Genomic DNA, 15,950 nt, shown 5'->3' on the forward strand with positions numbered 1-15,950 from the left:
TCACTTATCTGGACTGGCTACTTTATGATTTCTCTACCTTCAAACACCAAACGCTCACTCAATGACCTCAGGATCGAGAATGTGTGAAATAACCTCCAAGACTGATTTCTTAGTCATTCTTTTTCTTAGCTTTCATTAATGACCTCCCTGAAAATTGCAAATAGTACCAAAGCCGGGTACTTAGATCACGATAATGAGCCTGATGTGTCAGGAAGCCAACAAATTACTTCTCACAGCGGCTTTTTTGGATTCTCTGGTGACTCTTTCTAAAGACAGATATAACAGAGCCATATTTCTCAGTCTTGCACTGTGCGTCTCAGGGAAGCAGAAAAACATCAGCCTATTATTAATCTTGGATCTGTATTTGATGCTAAATATAAGTTGATTTCTTTTTCCCATTTTAACAGTTTTCCTTCAGTGTAATCTTTCCACAAGAAGACAAAAGAGGCAAAGCACAGCATAGATGTTTCCCCCATGAGTTGAGCATATATGCTTTTGACATGAGATAATAGTCACTCAGGAAAATGTATTTTTTTTAATGAGGAAAAATATAACCAACTTCTGCTTTAGCTAAAACCAAATCGAAACCCTTATTAAAATCAACCACACACCAAGGCCACCCTAGTATATCTGTGAGTTCATCTTATTAAAAGGCAATTGCAGCCACTAATGTGTTAAGAAATTACATCAGAGACTGCCTGAACCGCCACAGGCTTCTAAACTGAAGATTTGAAACATTATGTTTCCATTTCTCTGCCTTCCCCATCTTTTGTTCTAAGAGACTTGCTCTTGAACCATGTCATTTTCCAGATCTTCCGATCTCTCCTCTCATTTAGTAGAAATTCTTGTCTCTGAGATGATTTTCTGAGGGTCATTTACTCTTCTGCTTCCATTCTTTACTTCTCAGCATTCAGTCTCCTTCAGTGCAAATAGATTCCGTCCATGTGATTGGTTGGACCATCTGAAAACACTTAAATCCCATCAGATTCATGAATCACAGAACACTAAAGTCATTTCAGTCCTTCTAGTTAACAGCTGATATTCATTGAGACTTGCTATATGCTAGGTGCTGCTCTAAGCGCTCTATAAATATTGCCTTGTTTAATCCTACATGGGTATTATAATACCTATTTCAGAAATGATGAAATAAGACTGAGCTTAAGAAGCTTGTTCAATGTTAGAAATATGGTAGGTAAGAAGTGCCTGGCTGTTTCAGTCAATTAAGCATCTGCCTTCAGCTGAGGTCATGATCCCAGGGACCTGGGATCGAGCTTCCTAGGATTGAGTCCTGCATTGGGCTCCCTGCTCAACGGGGAGCTTGCAGCTCCCCCTGCTTGTGGTCTCTTGCTCTTTCTCACTCTCTCAAATAAATAAATAAAATCTTAAGGGGAAAAAAAAAAAAAAGACATATAGTAGGTGAAAGAACCAAGATTCATCTAACTTTGTGTTCAACCATTCCACAGAATTTTGATGCTAACCACCTGGAACTAGCACACACCCCACAGGTGAAGGGCAGTCAGTCCCACAAGACACTCTCCCAACCCCTGACTTGAGATGCCAGGCCACACACACTTCAGCCAGGCTGACTTCCCATTTGGAGGTTCCCATAACCCTCCCCCACCTCAGGTTCAATAATTCACCTGGATGACTCCCAGAATTCAGGAAAGTGCTTTGCTTACTATTATCAGTTTATTATAAAAGATACCATTCAAGAACAGCCAAATGGAAGAGATGCATAGGGTTAGGTACTTGAGGTAAAGGAATGGCTAACATGGGGCTTTCATAACCTCTCCATGCAGGCCGCCCTCCCAGCACCTTGGCATGTTCACCAATCTGGAAGATCTCTGAACCTCATGGTTTAGAGATTTTCACAGAAATTCCATTTTTTGACACAATTAACTCAATCATTGGCTATTGGTCATTGAATTTAGTCTCTGGGCCCTGTTCCCTTCCCTGATGTCTGGGGGTAGAACTGAAATTTCCAACTCTCTAATCATGTCTTGTTCTTTCTGATAATCATCCTGAAGTTGTCTAGGGACCCCCAGGTACAAGTCATCTCATTAGCATAAAAAGATACTTACCACTCCAGGGATTCCAGGGGTTTTAGGAGCTGTATGCCAGAAGTCCAGGACAATGACCAGGTAACTTATTTCCCATTGTACCACACTACCCGGCTGTAAGAAGATTGCCCTTATTGTTTACTTGTATTTTAAAACCAAGTTTAATTGAAACTTGCCCACTGCCATTAACTTACAAACAAAGAATCTGATATTTTCGTGTTCATCATTAGGAATCCAAGATCTTTGAATGAGAAGCCAAACTTTACAAAATATTAATTGCAGTATTGGCTTTATGTATTAGCCTTATTATATCAACTAAATCAGGTTATCTACTGCAGTTTTCTAACCTAAAAAGGAAATGGGGCTCTAAAATAGACTTAGTTGCCTTGTATCAGATTGCTTACTTTCTTGAGCAATGTTATTGTAAAGTTCTCTGGATATTTCCTAATTGGGGATATTACTCCCAGAAATGTCTTCTACTATTTGTTAATGTTATGAACTGTACAGAGACTTGTCTAAACAGATAATTGTTGACTTAGTACAAATTTGAACTTATAAAGTAACTTGATTAGCTGATATGTCTTGACCATATAGACAGTGAGTGCCCTTAGATGGAAATGAATAGCTAAAGATTATTTCCCACACCTTCTATAAATTTCAGTACTTCACTATGATATATTGAACTAGTATTACATACTATCAAATGGATATGTAAGAAAATCATCCACAGAACACTTATTATGTGCCAAAGATGATCTTTGGTGCAAGAGACACAAAGATGAATAAAACAAGGTACGTGCCTGTGAGAGTATGGTCTCCTGTGTCCTTAGAGCAAGGCAAAACTGGTAGGAGGGAGGCTAATTATGCTGATACAGAACAAAGGTGGTGGAGGTAGAAGTAGTCTTGGTAAGAAAGATATAGAATATCATGACTGATTATATAAGACAGAGAAGCAAAAGATACCAGAGGTTTTGAGCTTAGTCATTCAGCAAACATTTATACAACATCCACCATGTCCAAGCATGGTCCCATATGCTGGGGAGTCTGTGTTGTACCAAGTGGGCAAGGGCCTCCTTGTAGAGCAATCTTCCAGTGGATGGAGAAAAATAATACACAGATAAATTTTTTAATTTTTTTAAAGATTTTATTTTTTTAACAGAGAGAGAGTAGGCAGAGAGGCAGTCAGAGAGAGAGGAGGAAGCAGGCTCCCTGCTGAGCAGAGAGCCCAATACGGGGGCTGGATCCCAGGACCCTGGGATCATGACCTGAGCCAAAGACAGAGGCTTTAACCCACTGAGCCACCCAGGCGCTCCTACACAGAAAAACTTTTTTAAAACAAGGTTGTGTCAATTAGAGATAATCGCAATGGAAAAAATAAAACAGAGAGATGAGGGTCTTCTTTAGACTAGGCGGCCCAAGAGTCTTTCTAAGGAGTGGGCACTCAAGTTGACCTGAATATTAAAAAGAAACCATTCATGAGATTTAGGCCAGATTTTTCTAGACCAGGGGATAGTAGTTACAAATATTCTTGTGACCCAACAGCTTATATAAGGAAGAAACATAAGGTCATTGTGGCTGGAGTTCCACGAGCAGGACAGAGTAGTAGGAAATGATGGAGGGACCATCACACCCTGAGGACTATGTCCAGACATAGTCTTGTGTCAGGCATACAGTAGTTGCCTGATGCAAGACAGCTTCTTGAGATGGGCCCCCACCAAGCATCCAATAGCTTCCTGAAAGATCTAACGGTGAATATTTGGGTTTAAAAAAAAAAAAGAAAGAAAGAAAAAATTTGGTCAGGCAATGAAAACTGTGGCTATCTAAGTCTCTGGGTTTTTTAGTACCTGTTTGAACTACCTATCATTCCTTCCTAAACTATTACTTATTCAGAAGAATGTAAATCTCTTCCCTCTGACTTCTCCATGCATCGATACATATCACCCTTAGAAACATGACGTTTCAAAATTAAAAGAAAATGTGTTATCTGTGAGCAACTCAATTAGGAGCGTGTCATGGAAAATCTTTTTACTGCCCCACTGGTAACCATCACCAATGAGCAGTTCCCAAAGGGCTTCTTACCAGAGGACTCGGCTGCATCCTCTTATGATGGTTGCAATGCAGATTTATGTCATTAAAGATTATTTATTTCCTTTGGGACATTGTCCCTTTTTGCCTTGAGATATTATCCGAAGATGTATGATCAATAAGAAGCATTAAACTGTCACTATGGGGTAAATTTTCAAAGTAGTGCTTGGAATTTGCCAGTATGAGTCCCCTTAACTTCAGAGGAAGTCCTGCAGTTCAAGCCACTGCACATGGCTTTGAAAATGTTCTACAGTATGTCTTCACTGTGCTGCTCTTTTTTTTTTTTTTTTTAATAAATACCACAGAGCAGCTCAGTGCACAGCCGATTGCAGTATTTAAGAACGTGGATAATGTACTGTGCAGTAGGAGGCTTTTAAAATTAGATTTTAAAGCTTTATTCCTATTAAGAGTCACAACAACAATATAAATGCATCTTTAATTCTTCAAAGGGTACCTTTCTATAAAGGAATTTGGAGCTCGGTTAGTTATAGAACTCATAAAGCAGCACCATGTTCCTCTGAGATGTTGTTTATCTCCCTCCATAGACAGAAAAAAACTGAGGCTCCGGGAAGTGGGGGTGCTTTGTGCTCAGCCCTTAAGTTAGCAGTGAAGCTAGGAATAGAACACCAGCCTCCCCACAGCTCACAACTCTAAAGCACTGCCTCTTGCAAGAGTCAAATTTAATTACACTATAATCCGTTTAATCTGCACGCGGAAGAATAATGAAGGCGCAGGGAAAATGAATTCATTAACAGGTTGGTGAGAGACCGTGTTATGTAGATGAGCAACTTTCTTTTCAGGATCCCCATTTTCAGCATGTTCTGATTGTTGTCTGATGCCGGGAAAGATGAACTTCATTCTCCTGGCCACAGTTAACAAAGGACTTGTTGATTTTTCTTACTTTGAAACATAAGCAAAGATTCCACTTGAAAATGTTGTGGAACCACCTTTTTTGTCAGAAATAAAACATAAGGTTTTGGTTTTTGTTTTTTTTTAAATAGTAAGAGAGAAAATCGTGCATAATTCCCCTCTACGCTCCTTCTGGGGTAAAAGCAAGAACCCCATTGAGTTAAAGGCACAACTTACAGCCTTCCTTGAAACAAAAGGAAGTGATGAGTGAGGCTTTGCTTCATTTTTTGCTTTTGATAATTTTCCACTAATTCACTGTGGCTGTGTCCACACCAGTCCATCTGCTGTCTATTCCTGCATGCACATTAGAAAAGAGATGGTAGTTTAGGAGCTGTATTTAGATAAGAAATCATCCTTTGAAGCAAAAAATACCAAGAAATTAGGAGTTGGGGTACCTGGTGTTACATAAATAGGAATAAAATTTCATGGTTTAAGTTGTAAATCATGATTATGGACTATCTCACATAACTATTAATAATCATACTAAGTTGGAAGAGATTATGATCCCTATTTTATATGTCAAAAAACTGAAACTTGGAATAAGGGTCTTATCAAGGAGCACACAGCATATAAGCAAGAGAATCAATAAAGACAGAGGAAGGAAGGAGGGAGAGAGGGAGGGAGGAAGGGGAGATAGATGCACATCAAGTTCTGACTTCTGTGACACCACATTATCTCCCTGCACAACCGCCATGTGGCATAGGAACCACTAAATAAACCATATGGTGAGGTCTCATTCCTACCCCCAAATCTCCCCACACCCCACAACAGACATGAACTAATATGAAGTCTAAAAGAAAAGAGATGTTATATCATAAAAAAGTGCAGTTCCTTCTCTCAATGGCCATCTTCCAAAGATCTGGCCTTTATTTCAACTTTTTATTTTGAAATAACTTTATACTTAGTTAGAAATTGCAAAAATAGCACAGAGTTCCCATGTACCCATATACCATTCACCCAGCTTCCCCCAATGATAACATCTTATGTAAGTAGAGCGCAATTATCAAAACCAGGAAGTTTATATTGATATATATTATTAACTAAGCTGCAGACCTTATTCTTATTCACAATTTTTGCATTCACTCAATTTTTCTATACACTGAAATGAAATTTTATCACATGTATAAATTAATTTAACTACCTCCACAATCAAGATACAGACTTTCCCATCCTCCTTAGAAATTTGGGGTGTTATCCCTTCAAAGTCATTCCCTCCCCCAATCCTAAACTCTGGGAACCTCTAATCTTCTCCATCACTATAACTGTCATTTTTAGAATGTTATGTAAATGGAATCATATGATCAACTATTCAGTCTTTTGAAATTGGTTTTTTTTTTTTTTTTGCACTCAGCATAGTGCTCTTGAGAGCTATCCAGATCACTGTGTGTATCAATAGTTCATTTCTCTTTCTTGTTGAAATGGTATTCCATCATGTGGAAGTACCACAGTTTATCCATTTACCTGCTAAAGGTCATTTGGATTGCTTATAGATTTGGGCTATTATAAATAAAACTGCTATGAATGTTCATGTAGAAGTTTTTGTATGAACATAAGTTTTTATTTCTCTAGGGTAAACACCCAGGAGTAGGATTACAGGGTTATGTGATAAGTGTATGTTTATCAGAATCTTCCAAACTGTTTTCCAGAGCATGACCATTCCTTTTAAAATATAGAAATGCCTAGATCATTTCATGACAGTAAATTACATCTAGGCTGACTTAAATGGCATTTCTTATTTTCATAGAAAATATATATTTCTGCTCTGTTTTTCTATGAAAATTATTTTAATAAGCAGAAGTTTCTGAAATTCATATTTAACCACTTGGTCAAGAAACAAATGAAAATTTAACCCATGAAGGAGGAGTTCTTCATGCTCTGGCAAATGAATGTAAATATGATGTTTATGTAGATGAAGTATTGAGGCAGCAATTAATATAAAAAGTCAATACTGCAAAAATTCCTGAAGCACCATTATTTAAAGCTAACTTTACTTTGTAGAGAGTCCTTATCCAAATAAACTTTACTGAGACCAATACTAGTTATGCTTGACTGCTAGAGGATATAATACAATATATATTACATATAAGATAATCACATTGCAACCTCAAAGGATGATTCCTGTAGAATAAAATGGGGATGCCTGGGTGGCTGAGTTGGTTAAGTGTCTGCCTTCAGCTCAGGTCATATCCAAGGGTCCTGGGACCAAGTCCCACAACAGCCTGCTTGCTGAGCAGGGAGCCTGCTTCTCCCTTTGCCTGCCGCTCCCCTGTTGTGCTCTGGTATACTCACTCTTTCTCTCTGACAAATAAATAAAATCTTAAAAATAAATAAGTAAATAAATAAAAATAACATTTTCTCACCTATCAAGTGAGCAAAAATTCGAAATCTGGCCACAGTCTTTTTCAGTCAGACTATAAGTAAAGAGGCACTGATATTCCATAGGAATGCAAAATGGTATCACTGTTATGAAAAAGTGTCAATATCTACTAAAGGTACACAGCATTTACTCTTGACCCAGGAATTCTACTTCCTAATAGTTCCATCAGTGTATAGTAAGTATTCAGTATAGCTGAAAAAACTAAGAATGCAATAAAGATATTTCTGTAGAGCTACAGAAAGACCCAAAATATATTAGGTGAAAGAAAAAAACATTGTCATATAGCATATAGAGTGTGTTACTCTTTGTGTAAAAATCTAAAAGTATATATTCATATTGCTTTTATTTCTATAAAGCAACATTGGAAGAATGGGTAGGGACAAAGTGAATGGGAACTGGTGGGGGAAATAGATTTCTCATCATTTACTTCTTTTTTGTTTTATAAGTTCTTATTTATTTCCAGTTAGTTAACATACAGTGTAATATTATTTTCGGGTGTATAATATAGTCATTTCACACATACACAAAACACCCAGTGCTCATCACAACAAGAGCATCCTTAATCCCCATCAGCTACGCCCTCCCTATTCCTACCAACCTCCCCTCTGGTAACCATCCGTTTGTTCTCTGAGGGTAAGATGCTGTTTCTTGGCTTTCTTTTTTACTTCTTTATATCATTTTGATACTTAAACAATATAAATATATTAACTATTCAAAACTAAAAAAGAACTGTTGCCTACAGTGTAAATGTTTATGATTATCCATGCATAGCAGTATTTGGGTTGGTTGGTTCATATAAGATACAGTTGTGCAAAAATCTCACTCAAGGCATTTTTATCATTGCAAAGAAAGACAATGTCAGAGATAACCTACCATAGGATGTTCACATGAATGTCCACAATCCTAAGCTGAAATAACATTTAGCATTCTATTTCAATAGCATTTCTAACTCTCTTAACAAAGCCCTATTCTAAAAGGTGACCTACCATTTGCCTTAATTTGCTCTCCATATATGTCTTTATTTTCAAACTTGGAATTTCAGTCATATCTTCTCAAAAATTGCCCAAGAAGATTAAGTGAGATAATACATGCGAAGTGCTTCCTATAGGGCCTGGCATGTGCTACATACTCAACTGTTAGTGATAGTAAACTGAATTACAACAGTAATGGTGTCCGTGTATTCTCATCAATCCCAGAATTGATAAATACAATCCAAAAAAAAAAATTGGTAGGACCTCTTTGGATGTTTTGTTGATTGTTCTTTTCTCAAATTATCTTCCTCAATAATAAATTTTTAGAATTTGAGAGTCTACATATCTTAAACAAGAATAAATTTTATTTTAAAAAAGGAAGGGAAGAAACCACACCAGGAACTCTTTGAGTCTGAAGCTCTTTAGGTGTGATCATTGCAAAAATGGTTGTGTTACGGTACCTAAAGGATGTTGGGGTAACAAGAAGGGGTTACAATTTGTAGCTTTGTTTTTGACTGGTTTTCAATTGTAGCTTAACCTGTTTCCCCCAGGAGGACTTTCCTCACCCTTTAATAAGTAAACTGACTCTGCACTACACTTCTTGTTTTCCTCCTGTCATAGCATCCGTCACCCGAGATTGGGGCCACCTCCATTCAGTGTCTTCTATGTCAACTGTCTTTTCTCCCTGTGTGGGCCAAAGGTATTTGCCTCGACCACCTCCACCCATGCCCTATCCATACCCTTTACTGTTATATACCCAGGTCCTTGAATTTTCTTGCCACAATAAATGAGTATTGAGGGAATAAAAAATTCAAAACATTGCCAGCTAGTAGACATTCGTATGCAAAACCTCAAACCCCATTGCACCCTCTACACACACAATGGGAGAACAATATGAAGAAATTAAAAAAAAAAAATGGGTGGCAGTTATCTAAGCAATGAATGCTAGAAAATAGCACCTTTGCCTTGGTTATCAGGAGGTTTCAGAAGAATAATTTTTGCCTGCATTTTTTTTTTTTTTTGGCTAATTGCTTCAGTTCCCTACTTTAATTTGGTCATGTGAATGTGCTGACATTTTTTTTAAAAGTGCGTATTTTGCCTGCTTGTATTCATAGACAAGGCTCTTCTATTCCCATGCTGCCTTTTTCTCAATATTTTTACTCCTGCCTTTTGCAAAACGTTTTAAATATTTGATTTTAGCCCCTACCACAGACTCCAAATCTGTGTCTGGAATTTGGAGATCAAAGTGCTGTAGCTAATCCCCAGGACATTTGCCATCGTGTGACTTAAGAATTCATCTCTTATCAAGTTTCTGTGGTTTTCTGGAGTATTTACCGGTCATAATGTTAAAATGTGCACATCTGAAACTATTTTTGACTTACATTTTCTTGATACTTCTCCACAGTTGGTTTGTGGGAAAATATCCTGCTCCTGAATGGTATCGAACTCTGTCAAATCCTCTCCAGCCTCTTTATAAAGGTTTCCTAGGTTATAGCATCACATGTTTTCAATAAACTCTGTTTTATTTTTAAACAGAGCGTGTCTTATTCAAAAAGCTCATCACGGTAAGGAAGGAATTGATAATGAAAAGAAAGTGAGTCCAAAGTGGGATTTTCTCTCAGTGTTAGGATTTGTTAGGAGGCAATATGTTTTGCAATCTGAGCTGCAGCTTCCAGAGGTGGTCGCTGCGAATTCCAATTCTTTCTCTGGAAGTAACATTGTATTATCTTTTATGAGCCTCTCTGGAACGCTATTTCTTTCCTTTTAAGCTTGGATAAGAACTGCAATATACTTTGTAAGGTTCATAACCAGTAACACATAAAAGCAAATGTGGAATTTTAAAGTTCTTAAAACTTCTTGTGTGGTGCCAATGAAGGCAAATTTGGCAAGGATTTTATAATTAAAGATGGAACTTGGACATGTAATTACACAAGATCTATTCAGTTAAGAACTCCTTTATAGATACAGATAGATGGACATCATAGATCTGTACATAGCACCAATTAGGATTTTCAAAATTATATTGAGATTCAGGTGTCTATTTGTGGCAGGTAGTTACTCAAATTCACTCCTTTAAAGCACTATGTTTTCATTCTTCACAGAAGGAAAAGTCCATTTTCACACCCCAGTGTTTATCCCTAAGGATTATCCAGAAGCCTAAACTTTATCCATTTCTTATTTCTAAAAATAACAGATTGTGCATTGAAAAAGATTAAGAGAGCCAGGTGTACCAGGTAATTCTCAATTTCCCCAGATAATTTTTAGAATGAATTGCCATCCATAGGTGTCTTTTGCTTAGTGACATTTTAGCTGAAATGGCATCTCCATCTGCAAAATCCAAATAGCACGGTCTATTCAAAGAACTTCCTGAAGATATTCTTTCAAAAACTTTTAGTAGTAGGTGATGATTAATCACACCTGCTTGTCATCTGGAAATAGGGTATCGAGTTTCTGGAGAAAAGATTACAAATCCCAATACTAGCCATAACTGGCTGCCAAGATTCAGAGTCCGTATCATTCAACTGCTTAGAGTAAGTGCAAAAAGGGAGCACTGAAAGCTAGGATTTTGTTTTTACTCAATCAATTTAAACTGCAGTGGCATTGTTTGACTGATGTGTAAACATTCAGGTTAGGAAACTGAAAGAGCTACCTTAGCATTGGATTTCATCATAGGATGTTAGGGGGTTTCCAACAGCAGCTTCAATTTTGATCATTCACTGGTGGGGATCCAAATCTTTTTTTAGACTTGTAGCCAAATCCTGGTGTGGGGCTCTGTTGAATTGAAACTGACTGCTGGTTGGGCATTTGGTATGCATGAGAGTAGGTACTAGGAGAACATTTTAAACATCTGAGGATATCAGCGTGGGGAAACTGCTGCTTCTAAAAGCCTTTCTCGTACTTCCTGTATCAAGGAACATAAGATAAAGCCATGGTGTCATTGCCCTAAAACGTTTTGAACATCCAGAAGTACACGTGATTCTTCATCTTTTGATTTATTAAGAGCTGATGGGATCGCACCTAGGTAATTTACTCAGGTTACTATGAGGTGCCTTAAATAGGCTGTGTTTGCCTCCTACTCACTACAGTGGTTCTCAGAGGACAAATGCTTCTTTCCTGTTTTATAAATAACAGAAACACAGCTTCCTTACCTCCTCCAATCTGTACCTCATATATGAAATTAAATATTTGTAGTCACACTCTGAAGCAAAGTCTCAGTATATTACTAATATTGGAGATTAGTCCTATAGCATGAAACACATGCGTGTGTGTACATGTGCTCATGCACGTGTGCACGCACGAGCACACACACACACACCTACTGCCTGACTCTGCAGCCTTGACCTCTCTCTCTGAACTCTAGCCTCATCTGCTGTCTACCAGATGTCTAGAAGGCATCTCAAAATTAACAAGGCCGAAACTGAACTGCCCATTTTACCCCTCAAATGGGCATCATTTCTGTTTTCCTACCCCAACCACAGGATTTCCCCATCTCAATAAATAGCACTTCATTAACTCAGTCACTCTGGCCGAAAACCCGAAACTCACCCTCAGCCTCCCTTCTTTGTGTCACACCCCACCACCAACCCTTTAGCAAGTCTTGACACCCCTGTCTTCACAGCGTGTCCCAAATCCAACTCCTTCTCAGCTCCTCCTCACTGAACCTTGCTTTTCTAAAACTGCCCTCCCTTTTGTCCAGACCATCATGTGGCTTATTAACTGGACTCTTTCTTCCACTCTTGCCGTCCAGCTCCGTCTTGTTCTGTTTCCCAAAGGCAGCCGGAACAATCTTGTAGAATACAAATGGGATCCTGCATTCTTCTGCCCCGAACCCATTCCCAACTCTAAGGATGTGTAAAGCTCTTGCCAAAGCCACCATGATCTGGCCAGGGCCCTCTCCCTTCCTCACTCCACTCAGACTAAGTTGACCTTTCTCTCTCCCCCTGAATCCAGGAACTGTGCTTCTGCCTCATGGTCTTTATATTTTTCTCCCTGCAGTGCTTCCTCCTGGATAAGGTCACGATCAGCGCTTCACTTCTTTAGATCAGGGCTCGAACGTCATCTCCTCAGAGCAGTCTTCCCTAGCCATCCCATCTGAAAGAGCCCTCCCTCTCCTCTATGTCTCCATCCCCTGCTCTGCTTTTTTTGTTTCTCGAGACACTTTGTTACTATCTGGCTTTGTATTCTGTACTTATTTACTTGCCTTATGGCCGTCTACCCCAATAGAACATAAGCTCCTTGAAGGCAGAAAAACCTTCTGTTTCATTCACTGCTCTATCTCCAGAGCACGGCTTATAGCCGTCATGCAATAAAAATTATTTGTTGAATCAACTAGTACATGGATGAAATAACTGCTTTAACTATGAGAAAAATTACTATGAGAAAAATAATTTACCAAACAGTCCCACTACTGCATCACCAGCCACCGTTTAATGTCCCAACAAAGAATGTACCACTTAGAATTATAGGAACTTGGAGTTACAAAGTTCCCTGGCCACTTCTCACTTCAATGCATCTCCCTTTGAAGATATGGAAACCAGCCCCAAGGGGAAGGGGTGACAAAACTAATTAATGGCAGAACTGATGGTTGAACTAGGTATAGATCACTATTCTTTATGCTTTCACACTTTGTTCCGCACATCTCTGTTCCATTTGAGAGGTTAGAATGTTGTGTACATAGGCAAATAAATAGAACCACATATTTTAATTCTTCCTTGTCTTGCTGCTCTATTGGCAGTAAAGCATCTGGCATATGATATCTATAAGGCACTAAGAAATTACAAATTCATGCAGAATTGGTCCCACATGGATAGGACAGGTTGACCGTTCTGTTATATTCTGCTATCTGGTTGGGACAAGCTAAAACATACAAAATCATTCATTATACAATTTGTGTTAAATTTATCTGAATGCCAACTCTTTGCAAGTCATTATATTCCCCATTCCTTTTTTTTTTTTTTTAAGATTGATTTTATTTATTTATTTATTTATTTATTTATTTATTTGGAAGAGAGAGAGAGAGAGCAAGAGAGGGAACACAAGCAGGGGGAGTGGGAAAGGGAGAAGCAGGCTTCACATAGAGCAGGGAGCCAGATGTGGGGCTCCATCCCAGAACCCTGGGATCACAATCTGAGCAGAAGGCTTAACAATTGAGCCACGCAGGTGCCCCAATATTCCCTGTTCTTAATAACACTACTTCTTTGAATTTCATATGTAGGCCTTGGTTGGGTGTCTACATCTCTCTTTACTGGTGTCTTACTAGAGAAAAGTTATCAAAACAAAAGCATGGAACAAAATGTAAGCAGTTTGTAATAAGACATACATCCATTTGATTCTTGGCTCCATTTACAAGGTAAATGATCTTGGATAAGATTCTTGAACTTTCTTAGGAACAATTTATGATCTGTGAAAGTATGTATGTGTATATAAAATGCTTTTCTTTCACTTTTTTAAAGATTTTATTTATTTATTTGACAGACAGAGACCACAAGTAGGCAGAGAGATAGGCAGAGAGAGAGAGGAAGGGAAGCAGGCTCCCCACTGAGCAGAGAGCCCAAGGCGGGAATCCATCCCCGGACCCTGGGATCATGAACTGAGTTGAAGGCAGAAGCTTTACTGAGCCACATGGGCGCCCCTAAAATACTTTTCTTTTAAAGTAAGGATCTAACATTATGTCAGACACATAAAGGCAGATTCAGAGACTTATGTATATTATCTCATTTAATCCTCACAACAGCCATGTGAGGAAAATGGTTCTAGTCCTTGTTTACAGGTGAAGACTCCAAGCTTCAGCAAGACTAATAGACTTGAGGTTACACAGCTAGGAAAGGACAGAAACAGGAATACCTGGGCTGTCTCACACAAAGTTCACACTTACAACCTCTGTGCCTCCTTGGAGAGCCATTATAGAGAAGGGCTGGAATAGATTCTGTGTACTACGCACCACACATAGCCCCATGTCAGTAAATGTTGCCCTTTTCCCTTCTCTTTCCTGCCACTGATAAGTTACCTGGTCAATGTGCTGACCTTCCTGTGCCATAGCTTCTTCTTTTAAACAAATAGTTCTCCTTTTCTCATTACAAAAACAATGCATGCTTATTCTAGAGTATTTGGGAAAAAGAGATATGTATGAAGAAACTAAATTTTACACATAATCTTACCACCCAAAGATAATCCTTGCTAGCATGCAGGCATGGGTACTTACAGTATTTATTTTGATATATACTGTAAGAGCACAAAATCCTTTGAAGGCAAAATTGGGATCATCTATGTATCCTGCTATGTAATCACTTATTTACAAAATGATATAGTGGAGAAGACATTTTCTCATCTAATAAATATTCTTCTAATACATGATGTTTTGTGATTACATAGTTATCCATGATACTACTACTAATAATAATAATAAATTAAATAAAATGTATTGTGTGTTGGGGTGCCTGGGTGGCTCAGTGGGTTGAGGCCTCTGCCTTCAGCTCAGGTCATGATCTCAGGGTCCTGGGATCGAGCCCCGCATCAGGCTCTCTGCAGAGAACCTGCTTCCTCCTCTCTCTGTCTCTGCCTGCCTCTCTGCCTACTTGTGATCTCTGTCTGTCAAATAAACAAATAAAAAATATTTTTAAAAAATTTATTATGTGTTAGCACTGTACTGAGATCTTTCGAATACACCGACTTATTTTGCTCTCACAACAACTCTGTGAAATAGGTAATTTTATGATTCTCATTTTGCAGATAAAAAAACGGAGGCAGAGGGTTGAGTAACTTCACCTGGGTAACCCAGCTGATCAGAAGCAGAGCCAGGACTGGAGCTCAGCCACATGAGTGCATAGGGATTGCTCTGAATAGACAGACCATATCACTTTTGATAAATCCACTTTTATTAGAAATTTGGATTATATCTAATTTTTACATGTTAATAGTAGTATAATAAGCATTCTTGTGCAAACCTGTATTGGTAACCACAATTTTTTCATTAGATAACATTCCTAGAAGCAAAATTACTGAAAAATAACAGGTTATGAGTAGTTAATACTTACGGGAAATAATGCCAAAATTCTCCCCCCAAAGAGTTATACCATTTTGTTCTAAGACAAAATGTCTATGAAAATGTTTTTCCTCTTTCTCATTGCCGGTATTGACTATTCATTTTATAAACTTTGTCAGTTTAATAGATTAAACTGGGGCCTGCTACCATTTTAAATTTCAAAGCAAGAACTCAGAGAGAACTTCTTCCCATATGTGTATCGGCCATTTTTACTTCTTCTTAAGGTAAATTTGTATTTGTACCTTCTGTCCAATTTTCTACCAAGATATTTTCTTATTCATTTATTTTTATATTTTAAAGAATATCTTTTTCAGGTTTGTTTTTTTTTGGATTTCAATCTATTTGGGGCTTTTTTTAACATATGGAATTTTTAACTTTCATATATTCATACCTTAGCTTCTCCACTGCAAAATATGGGCTATTTAGCTGTATTATTCCTAAGGCTCTTGGAATAATAAAATATTCATCGATTTCCTTGCTTACTATAAGCACATAACCCATCAAAT

The 15,950-nt window shown here is 38.1% G+C and overlaps 1 protein-coding gene across 4 annotated transcripts in view; it reads left to right on the top strand.

The window, feature by feature from the left end:
• The window catches only part of KCNQ5 (potassium voltage-gated channel subfamily Q member 5), a 539,086-nt gene that overhangs the window by 409,028 nt on the left and 114,108 nt on the right, over positions 1-15,950 (top strand). The window lies entirely within an intron of this gene.

Source organism: Mustela erminea, chromosome 4 (assembly GCF_009829155.1).
Source record: "Mustela erminea isolate mMusErm1 chromosome 4, mMusErm1.Pri, whole genome shotgun sequence".
Taxonomy (NCBI): Eukaryota; Metazoa; Chordata; class Mammalia; order Carnivora; family Mustelidae; genus Mustela; species Mustela erminea.